At 45.6% G+C, this 26,848-nt stretch overlaps 1 protein-coding gene and 1 pseudogene across 6 annotated transcripts in view; one reads left to right on the top strand and one right to left on the bottom strand.

The window, feature by feature from the left end:
- The window catches only part of CALN1 (calneuron 1), a 670,983-nt gene that overhangs the window by 496,154 nt on the left and 147,981 nt on the right, over positions 1-26,848 (top strand). The gene's annotated exons all lie outside the window — the stretch shown is intronic.
- On the bottom strand, positions 14,306-15,113 carry LOC115830925 (annotated as a pseudogene).

Raw genomic sequence — 26,848 nt, 5'->3', positions numbered from 1 at the left:
AGATTGAAATAAAGAAACGTGTGTAAAAAGTTCATCAGCTTTTCAACCTCTCCGCGGTGTCATTCCCATTAGAATACTGATACAGTTTGGCTGTGTCCCCACCCAAATCTCATCTTGAATTGTAGCTCCCATAATTCCCACGTGTTGTGGGAGGGACCTGGTGGGAGATCACTGAACCATGGGGGCAGTTTCCTCCATACGGTTCTCGTGGTAGTGAATAAGTCTCACAAGATCTGGTGGTTTTATCAGGGGTTTTCTGTTTTGCTTGGCTCTCACTCTCTCCTGCCTGCCGCCATGTAGGATGTCCCTTTGCTTTTCCTTCGTCTTCTGCCATGACTGTGAGGTCTCCCCAGCCATGTGGGACTGTGAATCCATTAAACCTCTTTCCATTACAAATTACCCAGACTTGGGTATATCTTTGTTAGCAGTATGAGAAGGGACTAATACAGATATAAACATACTTAGACAACCGTCATCCTAAAAAACAACATTCCACGCCTTGTAAGATGTGGGTAAAACAAATAATAATAGTCAAATGAAACTGTTTGTTCCCCTGTAGAGAAGAGTTAAACCTCACTCCTCTTCTCTGCTCTGAATCAACCCCCCAAATAATAGTCTATACTCACTGCTGCCAATTCTCTTCTCTCATTGACTCCTGAATCTACTCTGTCTGGATTTTCATTCTTACCATTCCATAAAACAAAACAGCTCTAGTGGAGGTCACTGATGACCACCATGTTGCTAAATCCAGCAGTCAATTCTCAATCCGTATCTTTTTAATGTTTGAGATGGGGTCTTACTCTGTCACCCAAGCTGGAGTACAGTGGCATGATCACAGCTCACTGCAGCCATGGCCTCCCAGGGTCATGCGATCCTCCTGCCTCAGCCTCCTGAGAAGCTGGGACTACAGGTGCACACCACTATGCCCAGCTAATTTTTATTTTTATTTTTTAATTTTTTTAAATTTTAAGTTTTTGAGATGGAGTCCCGCTCTATTGCCCAGGCTGGAGTGCAGTGGCACGATCTCGGCTCACTGCAACCTCCGTCCCCCTGTTTCAAATGTTTCTCCTCCCTCAGCCTCCCTAGCAGCTGGGAATACAGGTGTGTGCCAACACGCCCAGCTAATTTTTTTGTATTTTTAGTAGAGACGGGGTTTCAAGCTGTTAGCCAGGCTGGTCTTGAACACCTGACCTCACATGATTGGCCCCTCAGCCTCCTAAAGTGCTGTAATTACAGGCATGAGCCACAGTGCTTGGCCCCATTTTTAAATTTCTCATAGAGGTGATGTCTTGCTGTGTTGCCCACGTTGGCCTCAAATTCCTAGCCTCAAGCAGTTCTCCCGCCTCAGCCTCCCAAAGTGCTGGGATTACAGGCGTGGGCCAATGTGCCCAGCTTTTACCCCTGATTCTCTAGCAATAGTGAATTCATTGCAGTTGTTCCAGTAAGCCAGATTCTCAGGTTCTCTTTCCTTTGAGAGACCGAGATCGTGTTTTTTTGTCCACACTGCCCCACCTTGCCTGGCTAGCTCTCCCTGTCTATGAAGACATATCCTAGCTGCCTCCCTCACTCCCCAGGAGACAGGTGCCTCCTATGTTCCCCTGTAGAAACGTCAGCCCAGCCCCATCAGGGCATCTGCCCCATGAGATGGAAATTGGTCCTCTGCTTGTCAGTCTCTGCAAAGCCCTGCCGGCCCTTGGGTCCCCACTCCCAGCACAGTGCCTAACACATAAATGGCACTCAGTAAATATTTATTTCTCAGGAAACTTTATCAACAATTATTCAAAACACTTCTACACACATCTCAAAAGAGCTATTGTGAAGATAAAATGCCGTAATAGGCGTGAAAGCACCTTAGAATGCGGAAAACACCAGAAAGAGAATATATATATCAAAGCAAGAAATTGGCTTTTCTCCAAAGCCTTGACAATATATAAAGGAGAAAAAGAGGTAACTATATCTTTCTCCTGCCAACGATACAGCAATTTTAGTGGCCTGGAGTGGTCATTTAAGATGATAAATCCATTCTTTTACCACAAGTGTGTGTTGATCGCATCTACTTAAATAGTTCAGGGAACAAGGCCATGTGGAAAGTACTAAGATGAAGAACAGGATGGAGGAGAGAAGTCACGGGCACCAACAGATTAAGATAAAGTGTGGAGGACTAAGGCAGCTGTGGTGGCTCATGCCTGTATTCCCAGCTACTTGGGAGGCCGAAGTGGAAGGCTTGCTTGAGGCCAGGAGTTCAAGACCACTCTGGGCAACATAACGAGACCCTGTTCCTGCAAAAAATTAAAAATATCAGCTAGGTGTAGTGGTGCGTGCCTGTAGTCCCAGCTACTCAAGAGGCTGAGGAAGGAAGATTGCTTGAGCCCAGGAGTTTGAGGCTGTAGTGAGCTGTGGTCACGCCACTGCACTCTAAACTGGATGACAGGGCAAGACCTTATCTCCAAAAAGTAAATAAATTATGGAGGACTGAGTCACAAAAGCCATGCAAAAGGCATTTATGACAAGCTAAAGATGAAGACGCTTTCTCCCACTAGAGGAATTAAAGAAGACTTTCTGGGGATTAGAAGAAGCTGGACAGGTCTTGATGAGCTTTGAATGTGAAGGCAGGAAGGATGCAGGGATCCTACAGTGGCCAAGCTGATGAGAGCATGGTGGAACTTGGTTTTAGAAAGAAGAATCTAGCAGACTGTGCAAGGGGGGACAGCCCAGCACCTGGGGCATTGGTACGGCTGTACCTGTAATAGTCCAGGAATGAGTTGAGATCACTAGTGATCTACACCAGCTTTCTTGGGTCATGGAAGTAATGCAGCCTTGGCTTCCTTGGGTCACGGAAGTGATGCAGAGATTGAGCGTTTGGAGGACCCATCAAATCGGCTTTCATTTGCCACTAGCCTCAAAAAGGAAGCATTGCCGCCTGGCCAAGTGACAAGCCTATGTGGGCCTCTTCCCCTCACCCAGAGCCAAGTCCTTGTGGTGGAGCAGCTCCTTCTCTGCTGACATGCACGCCTTCCCTGGACTAACTGTGGAGTCATTATCATATTAATACCAACATCTTCCTCAGGCAAGGAGGTGAGGGGGGTGCACTTGGCAAAGGAAGAAATGACTGGGAGCCACTGAGCCACTGTTGAGGCGTCAGGGTGGAGCCAGGAATGGGAGGACCCTGAGCATGAAAGTTTCATAATTTAGGAAGATCCTGCCAGGTGACCTGTGGTATCTTCAATTTAGCAGTTGCAGGTCGAATATCCAATTCAACAGATCAGTGATTTGATAGAGATGCAAGAAGGAAGCTGCTGGGCAGACTCTTCGTTTTTCATACTTCAGCTAGCAACTGTTTCTCTTGAAGATGTCCCAGAAAGCAGACTCACTCATGTCCTGGGGTGGTCCTGCCTGGTTCTCCCTCCACCATCAGCAGCCGCATCTGTTGGTTTGGGCAAGTGATGGATTGGTTGGGTCTGCCTCCCAGGAGGGATATAGAAAAAAAAAAAAGGCTGCAGCAGTTTGACAAACTAGAGCACAGAAAAAGCACAAGACATAAGAAGATGCACCATTCTGCAAGTCGCTTGCATTAATTTCAAAGTCAAAGACTTTGATTTCAAATCCTGGCTCAGGGTGAGCCAATCAGAACCAGCCAGTGAGCCATAGATACCAGGTTTCTGGCTGTGATCAGTTTTGTCTTAGTAGGGTATGTGACATCTGCCAATCCGAAAAGTATATTTAGAGATGCTGTAACAGACCAGACTCCTCACTGAGTTCTTGCAGAAGCTGGAAAAACTTGTTTCTGTTATTCGTTTTTTTGTTGTTTTGTTTTGTTTTTGTTTGTTTGTTTGTTTTTGAGATGGAGTACTGCTCTGTCGCCCAGGCTGGGGTGCAGTGGCTTGATTTCGACTCACTGCAACCTCATCCTCCCAAGTAGCTGGGATTATAGGCACGCACCATCATGCCCAGCTAATTTTTGTATTTTTAGTAGAGACGGGGTTTCACCATGTTGGCCAGGCTAGTCTTGAACTCCTGACCACAGGTGATGCAGCTGTTTTGGCCTCCCAAAGTGCTGGGATTACAGGCATGAGCCATGCACCCGGCCGTTTCTGTTATTCTTTACTGGAAGTAAAAGCATTTCTTTACTGAGAGTGTTTTCTGGAGACTACATGGTGCTAGAGAGCTCTTTGATCAAAGTCCCTTATGCCATATAAAAAGAAAAGGGTGTTGTGCCCTAGAGGCAGCTATGCTGTCATCTTTTGACTGAGTAGTTAAACTGATATTTACTAAGAGCCTACTATGTGCCCAGCAGGTTTCAGGCACTGGCCGTGAATGAGAGAGACAGAGGGGGAGACAGACAATACATGAACAAACAAACAAGGAAATGTCATTTATGAATAAGTGTTATGGTAGAAATAAAACGGGGATAGACGGGGGCCTACTCAGGAATGACTGGTTAGGGCAGGCTTCTCAGAGAGGGTGAAATGGCTAGGAAAGGAATGACAAGGTGGAGCCGGCTTTATGAAGAACTCTGGGAATGGCATTCTGTGCAGAAGGAACAGCAGATACAAAGTCCTAAGGTGGGAGCAGCTTAGCATGTTCCCAGAGCATTAAGAGGGCCAGTCTGGCTGGAGCAGACTGAGGGAGGCTGGCTGGTGCCAGATGTGCAGTGGGCAGGGCTGGTCAGGTATGAGTCTGGATGTGATTTCCTATGTGGTCTGAAGTAGCTTGAAGTTTAAACAGGTATGTTCCGACTGGATTTACAGTTTCAAAGTCTGACTCGGGTGGCTCTGTGGATCGGGGGTGTTAGGGACAAAAGAAGGACTTGACTCCTCTGGGTCAGGGAGTAACCCAGTATGAGCTGATTTGGGCCAGAGTGGTGGGGAGAGGATCAATTTAGGCTGTGCTTGCAAGTCTTTAAGAGGACCGTGGTGATGGATTGGTCGTAGGGATGGGGTGTTGAAGGAAGACGCAGAATCAAAGATGATGCCTGGGTTTTTTGGCAAGTACTCTGCAATATCCCAAAATGCATGGTAGTGATTGTCGGAGACCTAGATCCTATTCTCAACCCTTCCATGTATCTATGGGTGACCTTGAATGAGTCCCTCTGTCTCAGTGTCCTCACCTGTAAAATGATGGAGTTGGAACAGATTACATGAAAGACCCCTTTCCTCCCTGCCCACACTTGTGCTGTGGCTAAAACAACTGTGAGCAGTTCTCCTCCCATAACGGGCTCACTCTCCAGGTGTTACTGGGGGAGGGTGTCCAGGTTCTTGGCATCTCGAACAAGGAATTGGACAAAACGCACAAATGAAGCAAGGAAAGAATGAAGCAACAAAAGCAGAGATGTATTAAAAATGAAAGTGGCCGGGTGCGATGGCTCATACCTGTAATCCCAACACTTTGGGAGGCTGAGCTGGGCAGATCACGAGGTCAGGAGATCGAGACCATCCTTGCTAACACAGTGAAACCCCGTCTCTACTAAGAATACAAAAAAATTAGCCAGGCGTGGTGGCAGGTGCCTGTAGTCCCAGCTACTCGGGAGGCTGAGGCAGGAGAATGGCGTGAACCCGGGAGACGGAGCTTGCAGTGAGCCGAGATCGTGCCACTGCACTCCAGCCTGGGCGACAAAGCGAGACTCCATCTCAAAAAAAAAAAAAAGAAAGAAAGAAAGTACACTCCACAGATTGGGAGCAGGCCCAGGCATAGGGGCTCAAGAGTCCTGTTACAGAATTTTTTGGGGTTTAAATAGCCTCTAAGGCTGGGTTTGGTGGCTCACACCTGTAAGCTCACCACTTCGGGAGGCCAGGGTGGGTGAATCACTTGAGGTCAGGAGTTCGAGACCAGCCTGGCCAACGTGGTGAAACCCCATCTCTACTACAAACAAAAATTAGCCAGGCACAGTGATGCATGCCTGTAATCCCAGCTACTCAGGAGGCTGAGGCAGGAGAATCGCTTGAACCTCAGAGGGAGAGGTTGCAGTGAGCTGAGATCACACCACTGCAGTCCAGGCTGGGCAACAGAGCGAGACTCCATCTCAAACAAACAAAAAACCCTCTCGAGGTTTCCATTGGTTACTTGGTATACGCCTTATGTAAATGAAGAGGATGAAGTAAAGTTACAGTCATTTACTTGACTTACATCCTGTGTAAATGGAAAGAATATTTCCTGTCATAGCTGAAGTGTTTCCATTTGATTTAGCTCTAGGAAGTCCTTATGTTCTCTGTCTCCAAACCCTATTGTCCTGCCTCACAGCCTGTCAGGGATTCACTTCCTTCCTCTGAATGTCCACAATATTTATGGCCAGTCCTTCAGTCCAGACCACACTGTCATAATGACAAACTGACAGCATGGAAAACAAATTCTTTTTTTTTTTTTTTTTTTTTGAGACGGAGTCTTGCTCTGTCCCCCAGGCTGGAGTGCAGTGGCGCGATCTCGCCTCACTGCAAGCTCTGCCTCCCGGGTTCACACCATTCTCCTGCCTCAGCCTCCCGAGTAGCTGGGACTACAGGTGCCCGCCAACACGCCCGGCTAATTTTTTGTATTTTTAGTAGAGACGGGGTTTCACCGTGTTAGCCAGGATGATCTTGATCTCCTGACCTCGTGATCTGCCCGCCTCGGCCTCCCAAAGTGCTGGGATTACAGGCTTGAGCCACCGCGCCCCGCCTGTTTTCTTCTTTGCTCCCGGCCTTTTTTTTTCTTTTAAGAGACAGAGTCTTGCTGTGTTACTCAGGCTGGCGTGCAGTGGTGCCATCACAGCTCACTGCAGCCTGGAACTCCTGGGCTCAAGTGATGCTCCCACCTCAGCCTCCCAAGTAACTGAGACTACAGGTACATGCCACCATGCCTGGCTATTTTTTAAATTTTTTTTTGTAGAGATAGGGTCTCACTATGTTGCCCAGGCTGGTGTGGAACTCCTGGGTTCAAGCAGTCATCCCATCTTGGCCTCCCAAAACATTGGGATTGCAGGCATGAGCCATTGCACCTGGCTGAAAACAAATTCTTTTTTTTTTTTTTTTTTGAGACAGTCTCTCTGTCACCCAGGCTGGAGTGCAGTGGCATGATCTTGGCTCACTGCAACCTCTACCTCCTGGGTTCAAGAGATTCTCTTGCCTTAGCCTCCCAAGTAGCTAGGATTACAGGCATGCACCACCATGCCTGGGTAATTTTTTATTTTTAGTAGCGACGGGGATCTCACCATGTTGGCCAGGCTGGTCTGGAATTCCTGACCTCGTGATCCGCCCGCCTCAGCCTCCCAAAGTCCTGGGATTACAGGCATAAGCCAATAGTGCCCGGCCTGAAACCAAATTCTAATGGAGCTCAGTGTCACATGTATGATGACTCTCTCTTAGGAAAATGTGGCACATATACACCATGGAATACTATGCAGCCATAAAAAATGATGAGTTCGTGTCCTTTGTAGGGATATGGATGAAACTGGAAAACATCATTCTCAGTAAACTATCGCAAGGACAAAAAACCAAACACCGCATGTTCTCACTCATAGGTGGGAATTGAACAATGAGAACTCATGGATACAGGAAGGGGAACATCACATTCCAGGGACTGTTGTGGGGTGGGGGGAGGGGGGAGGGACAGCATTAGGAGATATACCTAATGTTAAATGAAGAGTTAATGGGTGCAGGAAATCAACATGGCACATGGATACATATGTAACAAACCTGCACATTGTGCACCTGTACCCTAAAAACCTAAAGTATAATAAAAAAAAAAAAAAAAAATTAGCCGGGCGCGGTGGCGGGCGCCTGTAGTCCCAGCTACTGGGAGAGGCTGAGGCAGGAGAATGGCGGGAACCCGGGAGACGGAGCTTGCAGTGAGCCGAGATCGCGCCACTGCACTCCAGCCTGGGTGACAGAGCGAGACTCCGTCTCAAAAAAATAAATAAATAAATAAATAAAAGATAAAAAAAAAAAAAAAGAAAGCCATGGCTTCCTTGGGTCATGGGAGTAATAGACTGAGCATTTAGAAGATCCATCAAATCAGCTTTTATTTGCTGATTTGATTTGCTGATCAAAAAGGGACCTTTGCTGCCTGGGCAAGGGAAGAGACTATGTGGTCCTCTTCCTCCCACTCAGAACAGAGTCCTTGTGGCAGTGCAGCTCCTTCTCTGCTGACATCCACACCTTCCCCGGACCGATTGCTGAGTCCTCATAATACAAACATCTTCCTCAGGGGTGCTGGCTCAAGGTACCCTTTCCCTGCATGCACCATCGCCCTTTCGATGAGAAGTCTGGCAGCATAATTATCACCTGAACAAAATCTGGGCATCAGTCCCCCAAAAATGCACTGCCCCTCCGTGGATCTTCCTACATACCTACCTCCCCAGAAAAGAGAAGAAAAAAGCACGTCCACATCTTTTCTTTTTTCTTTTTTTCTTTTTTTCAGACGGCATCTTGCTCTGTCGCCCAGGCTAGAGTGCAGTGCAACCAGCTCACTGCAACCTCTGCCTCCTGGGTTCAAGCAATTCTCCTTCTCAGCCTCCTGAGTAGCTGGGATTACAGGTGCCCACCACCACACCCAGCTAATTTTTGTTATTTTTAGTAGAGATGGGGCTTTACCATGTTGGCCAGGCTGGTCTCGAACTCCTGACCTCAAGTGATCAGCCTGCCTCAGCCTCTCAAAGTGCTTGGATTACAGGTGTTAGCCACTGTGCCCGGCCCTCACATCTTTCTTAAGAAGTGGCTGTTTATACAGCGTTTCTTGTCTCTGTTGTTGGTAACTCCTTTGGCCTTCTTCTCATGGGTTCAGGTGTCTTTTTGCTTTGGGAATAGATCTCTTAAACTCATCCACTTATCTACCACGTTCTTTCTTCCTTATAAACCAGTCCTAGAGAGGAAGACAAGAATCCTGTGGGTGACCAGGTACCTTTCCTTGGAAGAGGGGTTACTTTAGCCCAAACCTGAGGATGGGGAGATTCAGAGGTATTTAGGGAGCAGATAAGGTATAAGATGTGTCAGCCAGGCTCAGTGGCTCTAGCTTGTAATTTCAGCACTTTGGGAGGCCAAGACAGGTAGATCACTTGAGGTTTGAGGTCAGGAGTTCAAGACCAGCCTGGCCAATATGGTGAAACCCTGTCTCTACTAAAAATATAAAAATTAGCCGGGTGTGGTGGTGTGTGCCTGTAATTCCAGCCACTTGGGAAGCTGAGGCAGGAGAATCTCTTGAACCCGTGAGGCAGAGGTTACAGTGAGCTGAGATTGCACCACTGCACTACAGTCTGGGCGACAGAGCAAGACTCTCTCTTAAAAAACAAAAAAAAGTGGCTACAGTAGTGGGTTCTAGAAACTGCCAAGGGTCATTGGGAAAAGCTAACTTTGTCTCAACAGTAAGATATTGGTAATATCACAAGTCACAAAAGAGGTAAATTGGAATGGTTAGGAGTGGTTTACATCTTGCAATTTTAATTTTATTTTATTTATTTATTTTTTGAGATGGGGCCTCTCTCTCTTGCCCAGGCTGGAGTGCAGTGGCCCAATCTTGGCTCACTGCAGCCTCTGCCTCCTAGGTTCAAGCAGTGCTCCTGCCTCAGCCTCCCGAGTAGCTGGGATTACAGGTAGCCACCACCACAACCGTCTAATTTTGTATTTTTAATAGAGATAGGGTTTCACCATGTTGGCCAGGCTGGTCTTGAACTCCTGACCTCAGGTGATCCACCTGCCTGGGGCTCCCAAAGTGCTGGGATTACAGGTGTGAGCCTCCATGCCCGGCAGCAATTTCTAAAAAATCGTAACTGCATTATGAGAACAGTATTTCAAGGTGACCCATTTATGTGGAGATTTTTAGAAGAAGAAAAAATTTCCAGTATAATTTTCTTCACTTTTAAGCCCAGTGATATTTTCAGAAATTCAAGACATACCATAGCATAGGAAAAGGGTGTGTCAAGAGAGGCTCCAGCTTCCATGTCTGATCTCATTCTCACTATCAGTATCATACCTTCATTGTACTGGATTTTAACTCAAACTGAAAGATGCCCTCTGATTCTCTGTCCATTTCTGTAAAATTGCCTTAGTTCATGATGTGATTGCATTGCCTGAGATAATGTACGTAAAACTCCCACTGGCCAGGCGTGGTGGCTCAAGCCTGTAATCTCAGCAGTTTGGGAGGCTGAGGTGGGCAGATCGCCTGAGGTCAGGAGTTTGAGACCAGCCTGGGCAACATGGTGAAACCCTGTCTCTACTAAAAATACAAAAATTAGCCAGGCGTGGTGGTGGGTGCCTGTAATCCTAGCTACTCAGGAGGCTGTGCCACGAGAATGGCTTGAACCTGGGAGTCAGAGGTTACAGTGAGCCGAAATCGTGCCACTGCACTCCAGCCTGGGTGGCAGAGCGAGACTCTGTCTCAAAAAAACAAACTAAAACAAAAAAACACAACTCCCACCAAACGTGGCTCCTGCATGGTGGTTCATGCCTATAATCCCAGCACTTTGGGTCAAGGTAGGAAGATTGCTTGAGCCCTGGAGTTCATGACAAGCCTAGGCAACACAGCAACTCACCTAAGGTTTCAGGTGACTGAAAAACAGCAGTTTCCTTGCCATCCCTCACAGCACCGAATTCAAAGTCAGGAAATCCTGATTCTAGACCATGTCAGGTACCATCCAGTGCCTTACAGTTTATTTTCCATCTCGAGGAAAAATGGCCTTGTCATGCTTGCCTCATGACAGATGTGGGGAAATGATGTATGTGTATGTAACATTCTTGGCTGTCTAGGCACGGTGGCTCACACCTGTAATCCGAGCATTTTCAGAGGCCAACGCAGGAGGATTGCTTGAGCCCAGGAGTTCAAGACTGGCCTAGGCAACACAGCAAGACTTTGTCTATTAAAAAGAAATCAGCTGAGTCTGTTGGCGTGCACCTGTCGTCCTAGCCGCTCGAGAGGCTGAGGCAGGAGGATCACTTGAGCCCAGGAGGTCAAGGCTGTGGTGAGCTATGATTGCACCACTGCACTCCAGCCTGGGTGACAGAGCAAGACCCTGTCTCAAAAAAAAAAAAAAAAAAAAGAAAAAAGAAAAAAAAAATGGAACCCACTAGATGTAAGGCAACATAAATTCAAGCTACCATTATCATTGTCACTATTTTTATAAGAATTAGATTTTTTTACTCAAGGTCTTGGGAAACAGACAAAAATAGAAATGTATGAAGATATTCTGATTTCCCTCCTTTGGAGAAACTTTTTTTCTTGTTGTGTTCTTCAGCTAATTAAAACAAAATGAGCCCAACATCTACCATTTCCCTAAGATCCACAATTTCAAAAAATCCTTTTGGAACTTGAATTGCCTAGCTAATCCACAAAGTCTGCATTTGAGCTTCCACCAAATACAGTCCCTAAAGTGGCCCTCACCCCATGCCTCTCCTGGGCAGAATTCCATTCATGGGGAAGTCCTTCAGAAGCCTGCCCAAGTCGTCTCTGCTCTAACTTCTCTGAACTCTGGAGCAGTGGTCCCCAACCTTTTTGGCACCAGGGACCAGTTTTGTGGAAGACAGTTTTTCCACAGACCGGTGAGGAGGGATGGTTTCCAGATAATGCAGCCACATTACATTTATTATGTACTTTATTTCTATTATTATTACATTGTAATATATAGTGAAATAATTATACAACACACCATCATGTAGAATCAGTGGAAGCCCTGAGCCTGTTTTCCTGCAGCTAGATGGTCTCATTTGGGGGTGATGGGAGACTGTGACAGATGATCAGGCATTAGATTCTCACAAGGAGTGCATAACCTAGATCCCTCGCGTGTGCAGTTTACAATAGGGTTTGAGCACCTATGACAATCTAACGCTGCTGCTGATCTGACAGGAGGTTGAGTTCAGGCGGCAATGCTTGCTCACCTGCCACTCACCTCCTGCTGTGTAGCCTGGTTCCTAACAGGCCACAGACTGGTGCTGGTCCATGGCCCGGGGGTTGGGGAGCCCTGCTGTCAAGCACTGGCACTCTGCAATGCCTATTTCATTCTCATTGGGTTGTGCCTTGTGTTGGTACTTAACTGCGTTATTTTGTGTATCTTGTTGACTTAATGTCTTAGTCCATTTTGTGTTATTATAAAGGAATACCCAAAACTAGGTCATTTAGAAAGAAAAGAGGTTTACTTGGCTCCTGGTTCCTGCAGGCTGTACAAGAATCATGGCACCCACTTCTGATTGGCTTCTGGTAAGGCCTTGGGAAGCTTTTATTCGTGGTGGAAGGGAAGGGGGAACAGGTACATCACATGGTGAGAGAGAAAGCAAGAGATGCCATGCTCTTTTAAACAGCCAGCTCTCCTTTGAGCTAATAGGGGGAGAACCTACTTATTACTGTGGGGAGGGCCTCAAGACATTCATGAGGGATCCGCCCCTATGACCCATGCCCCTCCCACCAGACCCCACCTCCAGTACTGGGGATCACATTTCAATATGAGATTTGGAGGGTACAAACATCGAAACTATATCGCTTAGGTAGATTTCAGTGTAGTCACCTCTAGGGACAGAGGTACATGTGTTTTCCCCTACCTCCTAACTCTTTTTCAAGGATGCTGGGAGACTGGTACCACATTGGTAGCCAATTTCTTCATGAGCACAAATTCAAAGATTAGACAGAGGGTAGCAATTGTTTGTAAACATAACAGATTCTTGACTTGGGACATATTAATTAATTCACTGATTTGTAATTAGTAATTGACTCATTAAGCATTTTGATAGCAATTAGTTTTTTAAAGAACAGCTTAGACACAATAGGTAAATTATTACATAAATTCAATCAGAAATGTTTTCTTTTTTTTTTTTGTTGGGGGGGGTATGGAGTTTTACTCTTGTTGCCCAGGCTGGAGTGCAATGGCACGATTTCGGCTCACTGCAACCTCTGCCTCCCAGGTTCAAGCGATTCTCCTGCCTCAGCCTCCCAAGTAGCTGAGATTACAGGCATGTGCCACCATGCCCGGCTAATTTTGCATTTTTAGTAAAGACAGGGTTTCACCATGTTGGCCAGGTTGGTTTCAAACCTCTGACCTCAGATGATCCACCCGCCTCGGCCTCCCAAAATGCTGGGATTACAGGTGTGAGCCACTGCACCCAGCCATTGTTTTCTTATTTTTTATTTTTTAAAATAGAGATGGGGTCCCACTATGTTGTCCAGGTTGATCTTGAACTCCTGGGCTCAAGTGATCCGCCTGCCTCGGCCTCCCAAAGTGCTCGGATTACAGGCATGAGCCACTGCACCCGGCCTAGCAGCATTGTTTAACACCACAAAAACATCATAAACCACTGAGCTCCTTCTCAGAAGGAAGCTGGCAAAAGCTCACTGCTCAGCAGTGACTAGATTCATAACCTGGGGCTTTGGTCTGTTTGTTTCAGGCTTAACTCTTGCAGATTTGGGGAATGTCAGGTTCCAAAACTTGAGTTCATTATTCCTGTCAATTCAGGACACACCCTTACCATAAGCCCATGAAAGACACCCTGTTGCGTTATTTTATTATTTTTTCTTTATCTCCATGGTCACTCCCCATTTTCATCCTGCCTGTACATAGATGTCTTTGAAAATAAATATTATTGCCAACTCCGATTTAATTTTCCAAGGTCCTGTTCCAAGCACTTTTATACACATTATCTTCTTTCATCCTCCCAACAGCACTATGAGAAACATTGTTTTGGCCTGGCATGGTGGCTCACTCCTGTAATCCCAACACTTTGGGAGTCTGAGGTAGGTGGATCACCTGAGTTCATGAGTTTGAGACCAGCCTGGACAACATGGTGAAGCCCCGTCTCTATTAAAAATAAAAAAATTATAACACATGCCTGTAGTCTCAGCTACTCAGGAGGCTGAGGCACAAGAATCACTTGAACCCCAGAGGCAGAGGTTGCCGTGAGCTGATATCGTGCCACTATGCTCCAGCCTGGGTGACAGAGCGAGATCCTGTCTCAAAAAAAGAAAGAAAAATTCTTTTGTTGTTCCCATTTAACAGAAGAGGAAACAGAGGCATGGATACGTGAAGTAATTTTCCCAAGATCACCCATTTAGCATATGGCAGCGTGAGGACTCGAATCCAGGCTACATAAAACCTGAGCTCTATCACTCTGCAGTACTGTATCTACTCTATATTTTAAAATATACTGTTGTTTTGTGTGCGTGTTTTAAAATGTATTTGAATGTTATTGTGCAACTACTGTGAAACCAGAAAATGTGAGATGGGTCTCAGTTAATTTAGAAAGTTTATTTTGCCAAGGTTGAGGATGTGCCCGTGACACAGCCTCAGGAGGTCCTGGCGACATGTGCCCAAGGTGGTTGGGGCATAGCTTGCTTTTATCCATTTAGGGAGACATGAGACATCAATCAATATATGTAAGAAGTACATTGGTTCTGTCTGGAAAGGTGGGACAACTTGAATCAAAGGCGGAAGATTGGAACTGGGGAAGGGACTTCCAGGTCACAGATAGGTGATACACAAATGGTTACATTCTTTTGAGTTTCTGATTAGCCCTTCCAAAGGAGGCAAATCAGATATGGGTCTGTCTCAGTGGGCAGAGGGGTGACTTTGAATAAAATGGGAGGCAGGTTTGCCCTAAGCAGTTTTCCTTAGTGATATTGGGGGCCCAAGATATTTTCCTTTCATACTACAGATATCCTTCTATATCATACTTTCTTCATTCTACATGATGCTTTTAAGATCTAATCACCTGCTAAAGATATCACTAGTTGATGGATCGCCACAGAGCATTCCATCACATCCATCCATCTCAGCTTACTCTTTCTTTTTAATTTGAAGCACAAATGCTTTAAAGGCACATCTCAATTCCCGTGTGGTGGGCAAAAAATAAATTAAAGGAGTAGATCGTGGCACACCATTCCCACCAGCGAAGTGGTCGAACCCCACATCCAACACCCAGCGAGCAGCCAAGCTCAGCGCAACTTCCAGGCCTCTCGCTCTGACTCCAACAGGGTGAACACGTCCCCCTCACACATGGGGCCTTTTACATTGCGGATGCTGGAGCGGCTTGTGTTGTCCATAAATTCCACGCGCACCTGCGTGCAGTGTCCCTGAGAGCCGGTCCTGCCCAGGACCTTGGTGACCCTGGCCAGCTTGATAGGCTGCACATGGCGGGTGTCCATGACGGCGGCGTGGCGGTCTGGCAGAGTCAGTTGACTGTTTTGTTTTTTGTTTTTTGTTTTTGAGACAGAGACTTGCTCTGTCTCCGAGGCTGGAGTGCAATGATGTGATCTGGGCTCACTGCAACCTTGGCCTCCTGGGTTCAAGCAATTCTTCTGCCTCAGCCTCCGAGTAGCTGGGACTACAGGTGTGCACCACCACGCCCGGCTACTTTTTGTATATTTAGTAGAGACAGGATTTCACCATGTTGGCCAGGCTGGTCTGGAACTCCTGACCTCAGATGATCTGCCCACCTCGGCCTCCCAAAGTGCTGGGATTACAGGCGTGAGCCACCGTGCCTGGCCCAGTTGACTCTTTTATGTCCCTAACAAGGGGCAGTCAGAATGTCTCCCAATCCCTAATCCCCAAACATTCTAATAAACATTCTCACTCATGGCCCCTTACATACCTGTGTGAATTTCTCTAGAATATATCATTTGGAATGGGATTGCTGGCATATAAAGTACACACTGCCCGTTAGATTGATTTCTGGCATGGTGATACTAACCCTCTTCTCAGCAGCACAAAAGATTATTTTTTCTCTAATTTCTCATCAACATTTATCTGACTTTATAATTTTTACCAATTTGATGGCTGTTGAGTGTATACCACTGGTGTTTTTCATTTGCATTTCTCTAAGCACAAATGAAACTGAACCTCTCTTCATAAACCTGGAGGCTGTTGGGTTTACCTTTCTGTGAATTTCTTATTCATATCTTTTGTTCATTTTTTACACTGGGTCTGCTGTCTTGTTATCTAGGTAGTATCAATTTTAGAGGTTTCAAATATTGCCTCTCAGTCTGCCCCCCATCAGTTAACTTCATTTATGGTGTCCTTGTTGAATGGAAATTCTTTTTTTTTTTCAAGATGCAGTCTCACTCTGTCACCTAGGCTAGAGTGGAGTGGCGTGATCTAGGCTCACTGCAACCTCTGCCTCCCAGGTTCAAGCAATTTTCCCTGCCTCAACCTCCCAAGTAGCTGGGATTACAGGCACCTGCCACCACACCCATCTAATTTTTGTATTTTTTAGTAGAGACGGGTTTTCACCATGTTGGCCAGGCAGGTTTTGAACTCTTGATCTCAGGTGATGCGCCCACCTTGGCCTCCCAAAGTGCTGAGATTACAGTCGTGAGCCATCACGCCTGGCCAGAAATTCATAATATTGATATAATTATATCCACTGATTTTGGGGGGCTTTTATTAAACCTTGGAGTCTTGTTTGGAAAATAATTTCCTTGGACATCGACTGGATATAGTGGAGTAATTTGTATAAAACTAAACTTCTATAACGAAGAACTGTAGGCTGGGTGCAGTGGCTCACGCCTGTTATCTCAGCACTTTGGGAGGCTGAGGCAAGTGGATTGCCTAGCTCAGGAGTTTGAGATCAGCCTGGGCACCATGGCAAAATCCTGTCTCTACCAAAATTACAAGAAATTAGCTGGGTGTGGTGGTCCGTGTCTGTGGTTTCAGCTACTCGAGAGGCTGAGGTGGGAGGATCGCTTGAGCCCTGGAGGTGGGGGTTGCAGTGAGCTGAGATCACGCCACTACACCACCCCAGCCTGGGTGACAGATTGAGGCCCACTCTGAAAAAAAAAAAAACAGAAGAAGAACTATAAAAACTGAATAGCAAACAACAAAACAACTGTTTCATTTCATGGTATTGGAAAGTAAACAAGACAACTAAGACTTGAGGGTCCAAAAAGTCAGAGAGAAGAGAAGAGTGCATTGATATAAGCCGGATGTTTTCCACAGCATTTTACTCAGGAAATTTGCTGTAACAAGTATAAAGGTAGAAGAGAAAGCAGTGGCATTGAGATCGTGGTACTCACTGGGATGAGTCTACAGGCTTGGAGTTAGTGGCTAGTAAGTCAGCCTGAACTTGAAGGGCTCCATCCCAGAAGAACGGATTGCATGAAATTTCACCTCAAGGCATTCACCAACTCATAAACTGTAAAATACAAGTTCAATACATCTTTGTTTCTAGGTGCTTAAAAGATAAAAAATTAAGCAGAGATTTTTGTCAGTCTCACAGTGCTGAGGAGAAAAAAAGTGGAGATCAGAGCCTGGAAAAAAGGAAGAACCCTGGTGAACATCCAGGTTTCCAGTTGAGACCCTTGAAGGGATATACCCTTGAAGAGAGGCAAAACTGCAAAACAACAGCAACAACAACAAAGGTTTAGGAGGACACACAGTTTTTGTGCAGGCTCCATAAGCTGGCTGAAACTGGCTTAAGGTCCACAGTTGCTTATGTTGTTTGTAAGGCATATCAGAATTCTGTCCATTGGAGTTGACATGGTCTGGGTTGTAAATCAGCTGATAACTTCCCTGGTAGCTCCCATTGTTAGGGAGTTTGGCAAGAGTATGGATTTCCTAGTAGCCTGAGGAATTTAGAAATGTGCCATGCCAGCCAGGCCCTGACCTCTACCCCTAGGTATCCTTTGTGTCCTTAATGTTAGGGTCTGTCTTAGTTGATGTAAGGAGATGTCTCAGATCACAGTGTGAATCCCAAGCCCAGCTCCACCACTTCCTAGCAGTGTATGTGGGCAAATTACCTTTGTTTCTTGCCTCATTTTCCTGTCTAGGGAATGTGGGGTGGAGAGGATTATCATAACTACCATCCATAAACTTTTTTTTTTTTTTTTGAGACAGCGTCTTGCTCTGTCACCCAGGCTGAAGTGCAATGGCACGATCTCGGCTTGCTGGAACCTCTGCCTCCCAGGTTCAAGTGGTTCTCCTGCCTCAGCCTCCCGAGTAGCTGTGATTGCAGGTGCCCGCCACGACGCCTGGCCAACTTTTTTTTTTTTTTGTATTTTTAGTAGAGGTGGGGTTTCACTATGTTGCCCAGCTGGTCTGGAACTCCTAGGATCAAGTGACCCATCTACCTCGGCCTCCCAAACTGCTGGGATTACAGGCATGAGCCACCACGCCCGGCTACATCCATACACATTGAGTGTATTGAGACTGTGGTCACTGCTGTATCCCTGACACCTAGCATCAACTTTGGCACATGTTAAACACGGAATAAGTAGTATCCAGTATCACAAAAGATATAAGCTAATATTCCTAATTCCTGGCCTGATTTTCCCTTGCCTACCATTTGTGTTGCAAGAAGCTTAAAATGCATGCTGTCTTTAGTCTGCCATCTTATTCTTTTATTAGAACATTGCTGAAAAGCTTTGGTTTCCTTGTGTCTTGTTTTCTTCCAGCATTCCATTTTAGATTCATTCATTCATTCGTTCAATCATTCAATCATCCTGATGACTGAATGCATTGAATTGATGATGAAAGCATTGACAAGCATTGATTTAGTGCAGGTGTTTGTCCGTCTCCTGCTCTTGCAAGCCTCACGGCCCCCTCCTGCTATCCCACCATGGCGCTCTGGGTTCTCAGTGAGTCTGTGGGGTCTGTCTATGGTTTTTTTGTTCGTTTGTTTGTTTTTTGAGACAGAGTTTCGTTCTGTCGCCCAGGCTGGAGTGCAGTGGCGCGATCTTGGCTCACTGCAACCTCTGCCTTCCGGTTTCAAGCGATTCTCCTGCCTCAGGCTCCCGAGTAGCTGGGATTACAGGTGCCCACCACCACGCCCCACTAATTTTTGTATTTTTAGTAGAAACGGGGTTTCACCATGTTGGCCAGGCTGGTCTCAAACTCTTGACCTCGTGATCTTCCCGCCTCGGCCTCCCAGAGTGCTGGGATTACAGGCGTGAGCCACCGTACCCGGCCCTGTGTACATTTTTATAATGCTCCTCTCAGTTCTTCTTCAACCCCCCGCCACTCTCAGACACACATTATGGCTATAATGTCCTTTATGGGAATCTCTTGGAAGCCCCATTAACTGACCTTTCCCTGATCTTCCTACTGACTTCACGTTATTCATTTGTTGATTTATTTACCCAATGTTTTTTGAGCACCTTCTGTGTTCCAGGTATGATTTCAGTCACTGGGGATAGAGCACCAAATAAGCAAAAAAAAGTCTCTGTCATCATTGTGTCACAACTTTCTCACTCTCTTTCTGGGCAGGGTAGGCACAGCTATGTGTCCCTATCTGGAAATGATGGCTATGGAATGAAAGTTCCACCCCAGGGAAGAATGCAGCCCCCATCTATATGATATTTCCTGATTATCTCTGTGCGAATCTCTCTGATACTCTTGGGAACATTACCCATTCTTTGTCTGGTAAACTCTTTCTCTTTCTACAAGCCCCAACCCAGATGTTGCCTAAAACGTCAGTCTTTCCCTAACCTTCCCAAGGGACCTCCCTGAGTGCTGCATAAATCTGTGTTGAATAAATAGAGACAGAGATAAAAATGATGTGGTTCTGAAAAAGGGCAGTCAGATTGGTGAAAGCACAGGCTGCATTTCACTTGGGTGCTGGGTGATGGAACACAGATTGCTTTTTTTTTTTTTTTTTTCCTTAAAGCAGGCCAGGTAGGAAGAAGGTACGGCTACAGCCTTCAAATATTTAAAGAGTTGGCAGGCTCAGTGGCTCATGCCTGTAATCCCATCAGTTTGGGAGGCTGAGGTGGGAGGATTGCTTGAGTCCAGGAGTTTGAGATCAGCCTGGCAACACAGCGAGACCCTGTCTCTACAAAAAGCATTTTAAAATTAGCTGGATGTAATGGTACACACTTGTAGCCCTAACAGCTTAAGAGGCTGAGGTGGGAGGATTCCTTGAGCCTAGGAATGTGAGGCTTCAGTAAGCTATGATTGCACCACTGGACTCCTGTGTGGTCCACAGGGCAAGTTTTATACATATATACCTGCATATATACACATGAAATTATACATCTATACACATATATTACATGCATATACATATATTATACATATATATTTATATGTGTGTCTGTATATGTAAATACATATACACATATTTATATGTGTGTGTATATCTAGATACATACACATATAAATATGTATGGGTTTTTTTGTTGTTGTTTTGTTTTGAGACAAAGTTTCACTCTTGTTGCCCAGGCTGCAGTGCAATGGTACGATCTCAGCTCACTGCAACCTCTGCCTCCCGGGTTCAAGCAAGTCTCCTGTCTCAGCCTCTCAAGTAGCTGGGATTACAGGCATGCACCACCATGCCCATCTACTTTTGTATTTTTAGTAGAGACAAGGTTTCCTATGTGTGATATATAGATTAGAAAGATAGATATTTAAAGAGCTGCCTAATTGTATTAGTCCATTTTCATGCTGTGGATACAGACATACCTGAGACTGGGAAGAAAAAGAGGTTTAATTGGACTTACAGTTCCACATGGCTGGGGAGGCCTCAGAATCATGGCTGGAGGTGAAAGGCACTTCTTATATGGCGGCAGCAAGAGAAAATGAGGGAGATACAAAAGCAGAAACCTCTGATAAAACCATCAGATCTCGTGAGACTTACTCACTACCACGAGAACAGCATGGGGGAAACTGCCTCCGTGGTTCAAATTGTCTCCCTCCAGGCTCTCTGATAACACATGGGAATTATGGGAGCTGCAATTCAAGATGAGGTTTGGGTGGGGACACAGAGCCAGACCATATCACTAATGGAGTTTGGAAGTGGGGATCAAATTGAAAAAAGCTTTCAGGAGGGTAGATAACAGGGGCTGAGGAAGAATACCTTAGAAACAAGGGCAGTTCAGCAGACGGGACCCAAATACCCACCTTCCAGCCTTTGCCGCAGCCCCATACCAGGCACGTGGAATCTTCACGCCCTAGAGCTCAGTGACCATGTTGACCTCCCCCAGAATTTCCTAGGGGCCTAGAAGATGGTTCCAGTATCATCAGTGGTCCTTCCAGCTTGGTGTACAATGCCAGAGGAGTGAAGCAAGGCTCTATAGGGCTCATCTATTTTTTTTTTTTTTTTTTTTTGAGACGGTGTCTCTCTCAGACGCCCAGCCACCTGCCACTACGCCCGGCTAATTTTTTGTATTTTTAGTAGAGATGGGGTTTCACCGTGTTAGCCAGGATGGTCTCGATCTCCTGACCTCGTGATCCACCCATCTCAGCCTCCCAAAGTGCTGGGATTGCAGGCGTGAGCCACCATGCCCGGTCCACTCATCTATTTTTAAGCAGTCAGATTTATGTAGCCATGCCGAAGAGGCCCTGAGAAGCTGTTTATTATGAAATTAAACTTGTGGTTTCTGGAAACTTTTTTCTAACTCAGCAGGTGATGCCATTAGAGTTCTGACATGGCTTCTGGTCATGCTGAGAAGAACTTCCAGGGTATTATTTTAAGAACATCCCAAATGTGCTGCACAACTTCACCCAGCACACCTGGGAGTCTCTACTACACTGACAGGTCAACACTCCCTCCTTGCCTGCACTGTCAAAATGAGGTTACAGAAAAAGCTTTAGCTAAAAGCAAAAGCTGCAGAAGGTACATGGAACCTGTAGATTGCATTTTGTAGTCAAGCATCCCACAACCTCAGTTACCATTGGGCACATGGGTGTCTTCATTTCACTCACAGCTGAAAGATGAAAAATGAAAAGCAGTGCCCTGGCAGTACAGGAGGAGGAGGGATGTTTTTTGGTTTTTGTTTCTGTTTTTTGAGATGGAGTTTTGCTCTTGTTGCCCAGGCTGGAGTGCAGGGGTGCGATCTCTGCTCACCACAACTTCTGCCTCCCGGGTTCAAGCAATTCTCTTGCCTCAGCCTCCAGAGTAGCTGGGATTACAGGCATGCGCCATCATGCCCGGCTAATTTGGTGTTTGTAGTAGAGATCGGGTTTCACCATGTTGGCCAGGCTGGTCTCGAACTCCTGACCTCAGGTGATCCGCCCACCTCGGCCTCCCAAAGTGCTGGGATTGAAACACCGCACGTGGCCTAGAGGGATGCCTTTTAATGAATTCATCTACCACTGCTGATTCACTCTGCAGACAGTCCCATTCCTGGCAGAAAGACCTCCCACTTTTTCCTTCCTAGGGCCAGAAGCACTTTTTCCTTCTTTCACTTGTTTAACCCACTGCTATCCTGCACCCTGCTTGCTCTCTGGTCTGGGAACAGCTGAAACAACTCCTTTGCCAGATTCACACCAATGTTAGCAGCCTTCTATCTAGTTCGTCTTCAGTAAAGCCTCATCATTGCCTTGGCCTGGACCCCTCAAGATTTTTCATCTACTCTGGATCCTGAGACAACAACATCTACACCAGTGCTACAGTTTGGATGTGTGTCCCCTCCAAATCTCATGTGGAAAAGTGACCCTGATATGGTTTGGTTGTTTGCCCACCCAAATCTCATCTTGAATTATAGCTCCCATAATTCCCATGTGTTGTGGGAAGGACCTGGTGGGAGGTAATTGAATCATGGGGGTGGGTCTTTCCTGTGCTGTTCTCGTGTTAGTGAATAAGTGCCACAAGATCTGATGGTTTTATAAACAGGAGTTCCCCTGCACAAGTTCTCTCTCTTCTCTGCCACCATGTAAGATGTGACTTGCTCCTCCTTGCCTTCCACCGTGATTGAGAGGTCTCCCCAGCCATGTGGAAGTGGGAGTCCATTAAACCTCTTTTTCTTTATAAATTACCCAGTTTGGGGTATGTCTTTATTAGCAACATGAGAACAGACTAATACAACCCTCAGTGTTGGAGGTGGGGCCTGGTGGGAAGTGTTTGGGTCATGGGGGCAGATCCCTCATGAATGGCTTGGTGCCCTTCCTGCAGTAATGACTGAGTTCTCATTCTATTAGTTCATGCAAGAGCTGGTTGTTTAAAAAGAGCCTGGCATCTCTCTTGCTCCCTCTCTTGTCACGTGGCACACCTGTTCCCCCTTTGCCTTCTACCATGAGTAAAAGCTTTCTGAGGTCTCACCAGAAGCCAAGCAGATGCTGGCACCATGCTTGTACATCCTGCAGAACCATGAGCCAAGCAAACCTCTTTTCTTTATAAATTACCCAGCCTCAGGTATTCCTTATACAATGCAAAATAGACTAAGATAATCAGTGACTATACCAGTGACTTCACACATCCCATAAGTACTAACAATCTTCCACAGTTTTCTTTATTCCACTTAACAGTACACCTTCAGATATAGGATCTAAGAAAGAACAATTCTCATTGAATATTATCTTTCTTTGAGAATTCACAATCTTTTGAGGTGTCGGGAGAACTATTTTAGCTAGAAGTTGCATGAGCCAGTTCCAGCCTGCAGCCTTCTTTTGTCTGGCAAATACAAGTCACATTTAAAAAAAAAATTGATATCAGCATTTTCAAAAAGGGAAATTCAATGCAAAAACTCAGATCGCCTGTTCTGTAAAGAGTGAACCTACATTCCCATATGGCAGCCCCCAATTGAAGCTGCTTCCTTTGCACATACATACATTTGGGGTTTCCTTGATCCTTGCCACCCCTTTTGTGTTGCATCATCCCATGTCACTCACTCACATCACCTGCCTGGTCCTGGTGTTGATAATCCCTTGACCCTTTGAAGGCCAGTAATTATCAATACTGCTCTGAACCTCGCACAGCAGAACTGTGTGACTTAGAATACCTTATTTTAAAGTGTCTCTGCATAAAATAACTTACATTCTCACTGGGAGATAAACTAAGATTTATATAGAGAATTAATTCTAGAACATAAAAACCTAGAAATGCCCATTTTGTTAAGCTTCTACTGACTGCCTGGCACCAAGGATTCAGAGGTGAATAAGACAAAGCGCCTGCTCACAAAAAATTGTGACCTGATGGCTGTTAAGCAAAGCAACGATTTCTTTTATGATGTTGCAGTTGTGTGGTTGTCCAGGATAAATACCCAGGGCTCATCATCTTGCACCAAGAAAATTTAGGACATGGACACACATGAGGAGTTTAGGAGTGGAGGTTTAATAGGCAAAAGAAAGAGAAAGGAGAATAGCTCCGTCTCTAGTGAGAGGGGCTTCTGAAAGGAAAGACCAGCTGGCAGCAGAGTTCACCAGATTTTATAAGCAGGCTTGAGGAGGCAGTGTCTGATTTACCTAGAACCCACAGATTGGTTCCATCAGGTGTGACATTTACATACCACACCGGGAAGCCTGGCCACCTCACCCTAATCTTATTACGCAAATGGATTTCCCACTTGACTGGCGCCATCTTGTCTTCTTACTGTACACACGGCTGGCAAAGAGGAGGGAAGATGGGGCCACCATTTTGGACATGCCTAGTCCCAGGTAGCTTTTTTCTTGACAGCATTCACCCGTGCAAGCTTCTAGCTTGCGTGTCTATGTCTGTAGCTCGATTTTGCAGGCTGCTCTTTATTAGAATATGATTTGGGGGCTGCTTTTCGTTAAAAAGGGAAACCTTACCAAGGACTCCTGTACCTTCACTATCTGCCTAAGTAGTTTCTTCTTAACTGCTACATCAATGTGACATGCGCACTATCTGGAATTGTCAAAAGTAGTGATTATGAATGGGGAGAAGTGTATCAGAATAAAAATCTTCCCATATGTCCCTAGATTCTAACATATACTTCTTTTTTTTTTTTTTTTTAAGACGGAGTCTTGCTCTGTTGCCCAGGCTGGAGTGCAGTGGCGTGATCTCGGCTCACTGTAAGCTCCGCCTCCCGGGTTCACGCCATTCTCCTGCTTCAGCCCCCCGAGTAGCTGGGACTACAGGCTCCCACCACCACGCCTGGCTAATTTTTTTTGTATTTTTAGTAGAGACAGGGTTTCACCTTGTTAGCCAGGATGGTCTCAATCTCTTGACGTCGTGATCCGCCCGCCTCGGCCTCCCAAAGTGCTGGGATTACAGGCATGAGCCACCTCGCCCGGCACATATACTTCTTGTAGTCAGATTGTAGACAAAAGATTCAAGTTAATGTAGTTTAAAACATTTTATCACCAGGCACGATAGCTCATGCTTGTAACCGCAGCACTTTGCGGCCAAGGCAGGGGGATCACTTCAGACCAGGAGTTCAAGACCAGCCTGGCTAACAAAGTGAAACCCTGTTTCTACTAAAAATACAAAAAAAATTAGCCAGGCTTGGTGGTGTGTGCCTGTGGTCCTAGCTACTCAGGAGGCTGAGGTGGGAAGATTGTTTGAGCACAAGAGTTGGGGGTTGCAGTGAGCTATGATCTTGCCACTGTACTCCAGCCTGGGTGACAGAGAAATGAAATAAATAAATAAAACATGTATTAGGGGTCTTGGGTCACGGCATTGTTGGAAAGTCTTAGCTTCCCAGAACCACTCTCCAAAGCACACTGACAACCTGGGACTCCAAGGTGGCTACCTCCGGTGGCACAACAGAGAAGCTGGTGATTCAGTGAGCCATTTGCTGAATCCAGAAGCTACCACCTTAATTGCCAGATCCAGAATCACACCAGCAGTGTCATCATTCACACTGGCAAACTGCATGCCAAGTGCCCTGATTCTCTGCTCACGTGTCTCACTTCCAAATCAAGGTTTGATGTAAAGTGTGCTGGGCTGGCAGACCCCTTGCTGCAAAGAAGTCTAAGAAATGAGTTTTGGGCTCCTCTACGCTTTGGGAAGACAAATCAGAAGAATGATTATTGATTAAGCTAATGTATAATTCCTGCCACCGTAAGCCTCCTGTCATCACCCTCCTCAAAGAGAATCCCTGTCTCACCATCCACAATTATGATTGGGATTGCACTGTATCCCTCAGTAGCAACGGCTTTGAAAAAAAGGGTTAGAACTGCTGACCTACTACCATGTCAGGAAATTACAGTCCATTAGCCAAATCTAACTCACCACCTGTTTTCGTAGGGCCCAAGAAAACCATGATTTTCAGCTGAGCGCAGTGGCTCACACTTGTAATTCCAGCACTTTGGGAGGCCAAAGTGGGCGGATCACTTGAGCTCAGGAGTTCAAGAACAGCCTGGACAACATGGTGAAACACCGTCTCTATTAAAAATACAAAAATTAACCGGGTGTTGTGGCACATGACTGTAATCCCAGCTACTCCAGAGGCTGAGGCAAGAGAATCACTTGAAGCCGGGACACGGAGGTTGCAGTGAGCCGAGATCGCTCCACTACACTCCAGCCTGGGTGACAGAGTGAGACTCCATCTCAAACAAAAAAAAGGAAGAATGGTTTTCACAGATGAACATATGCTACCAATTTGATGATAGGAAGAACTAACTTTAAATCCCAATTAAGCAAAATGTTATCCCCTCTAAAAAAAGAATTCAATTTTTCTCATTCGTGTACCCACATTTCAAAAAGAAAAACCTCTGTTGTTATTTGTTAATTTCATCAATACAGGTATTTTTGGAAATTTGTTTTCTCTCTTATTAACTACCTCTACAGTTTCCTTGATTTATCCTTCTGGCACACAAAGCCTAAAATATTTGTAATCTGTCACTTTGCCAGAAAAAAAGTTTGCAGACCTCTGTCTAGAAGCATGTACAGTGTTATAAAAGTACCAAAAGGGACATCTAAATTAGACAAAGAAGTCAGAGAAGACTTTGGCATGAGTTATGCTGAACTTGAAAAGCAATTAAGCATTTTAAAGATGGAGAAGAGAAGGGAAGGAGTTTCGAGACCCAGAAAACAGCATGTGAGAAGCGCAGAAGAGTTTCTGGAACTGGGACACCAGAATATACACACACGAGAGAATGGAGTTGGACCGCTTCGTTACACCACCAAATACAACAATTAACTCAAAATGGATCAAAGACCTAAATTCCAGATCTGAAACGTTAAAACTCTTAGAAGTAAATATAGGAGCAAATATTCATAAAGCACAAGGGACCAAAGATAAAATAGGCAAATTGGACTTCATCAAAATTAAAAAATGTATTAAAAATAAAAAA

This window comes from Nomascus leucogenys, chromosome 17 (assembly GCF_006542625.1).
Source record: "Nomascus leucogenys isolate Asia chromosome 17, Asia_NLE_v1, whole genome shotgun sequence".
NCBI lineage: Eukaryota > Metazoa > Chordata > Mammalia > Primates > Hylobatidae > Nomascus > Nomascus leucogenys.
Note: the sequence above shows the minus strand (reverse complement) of the source record. Positions and strands in the feature narration are given on the sequence as shown.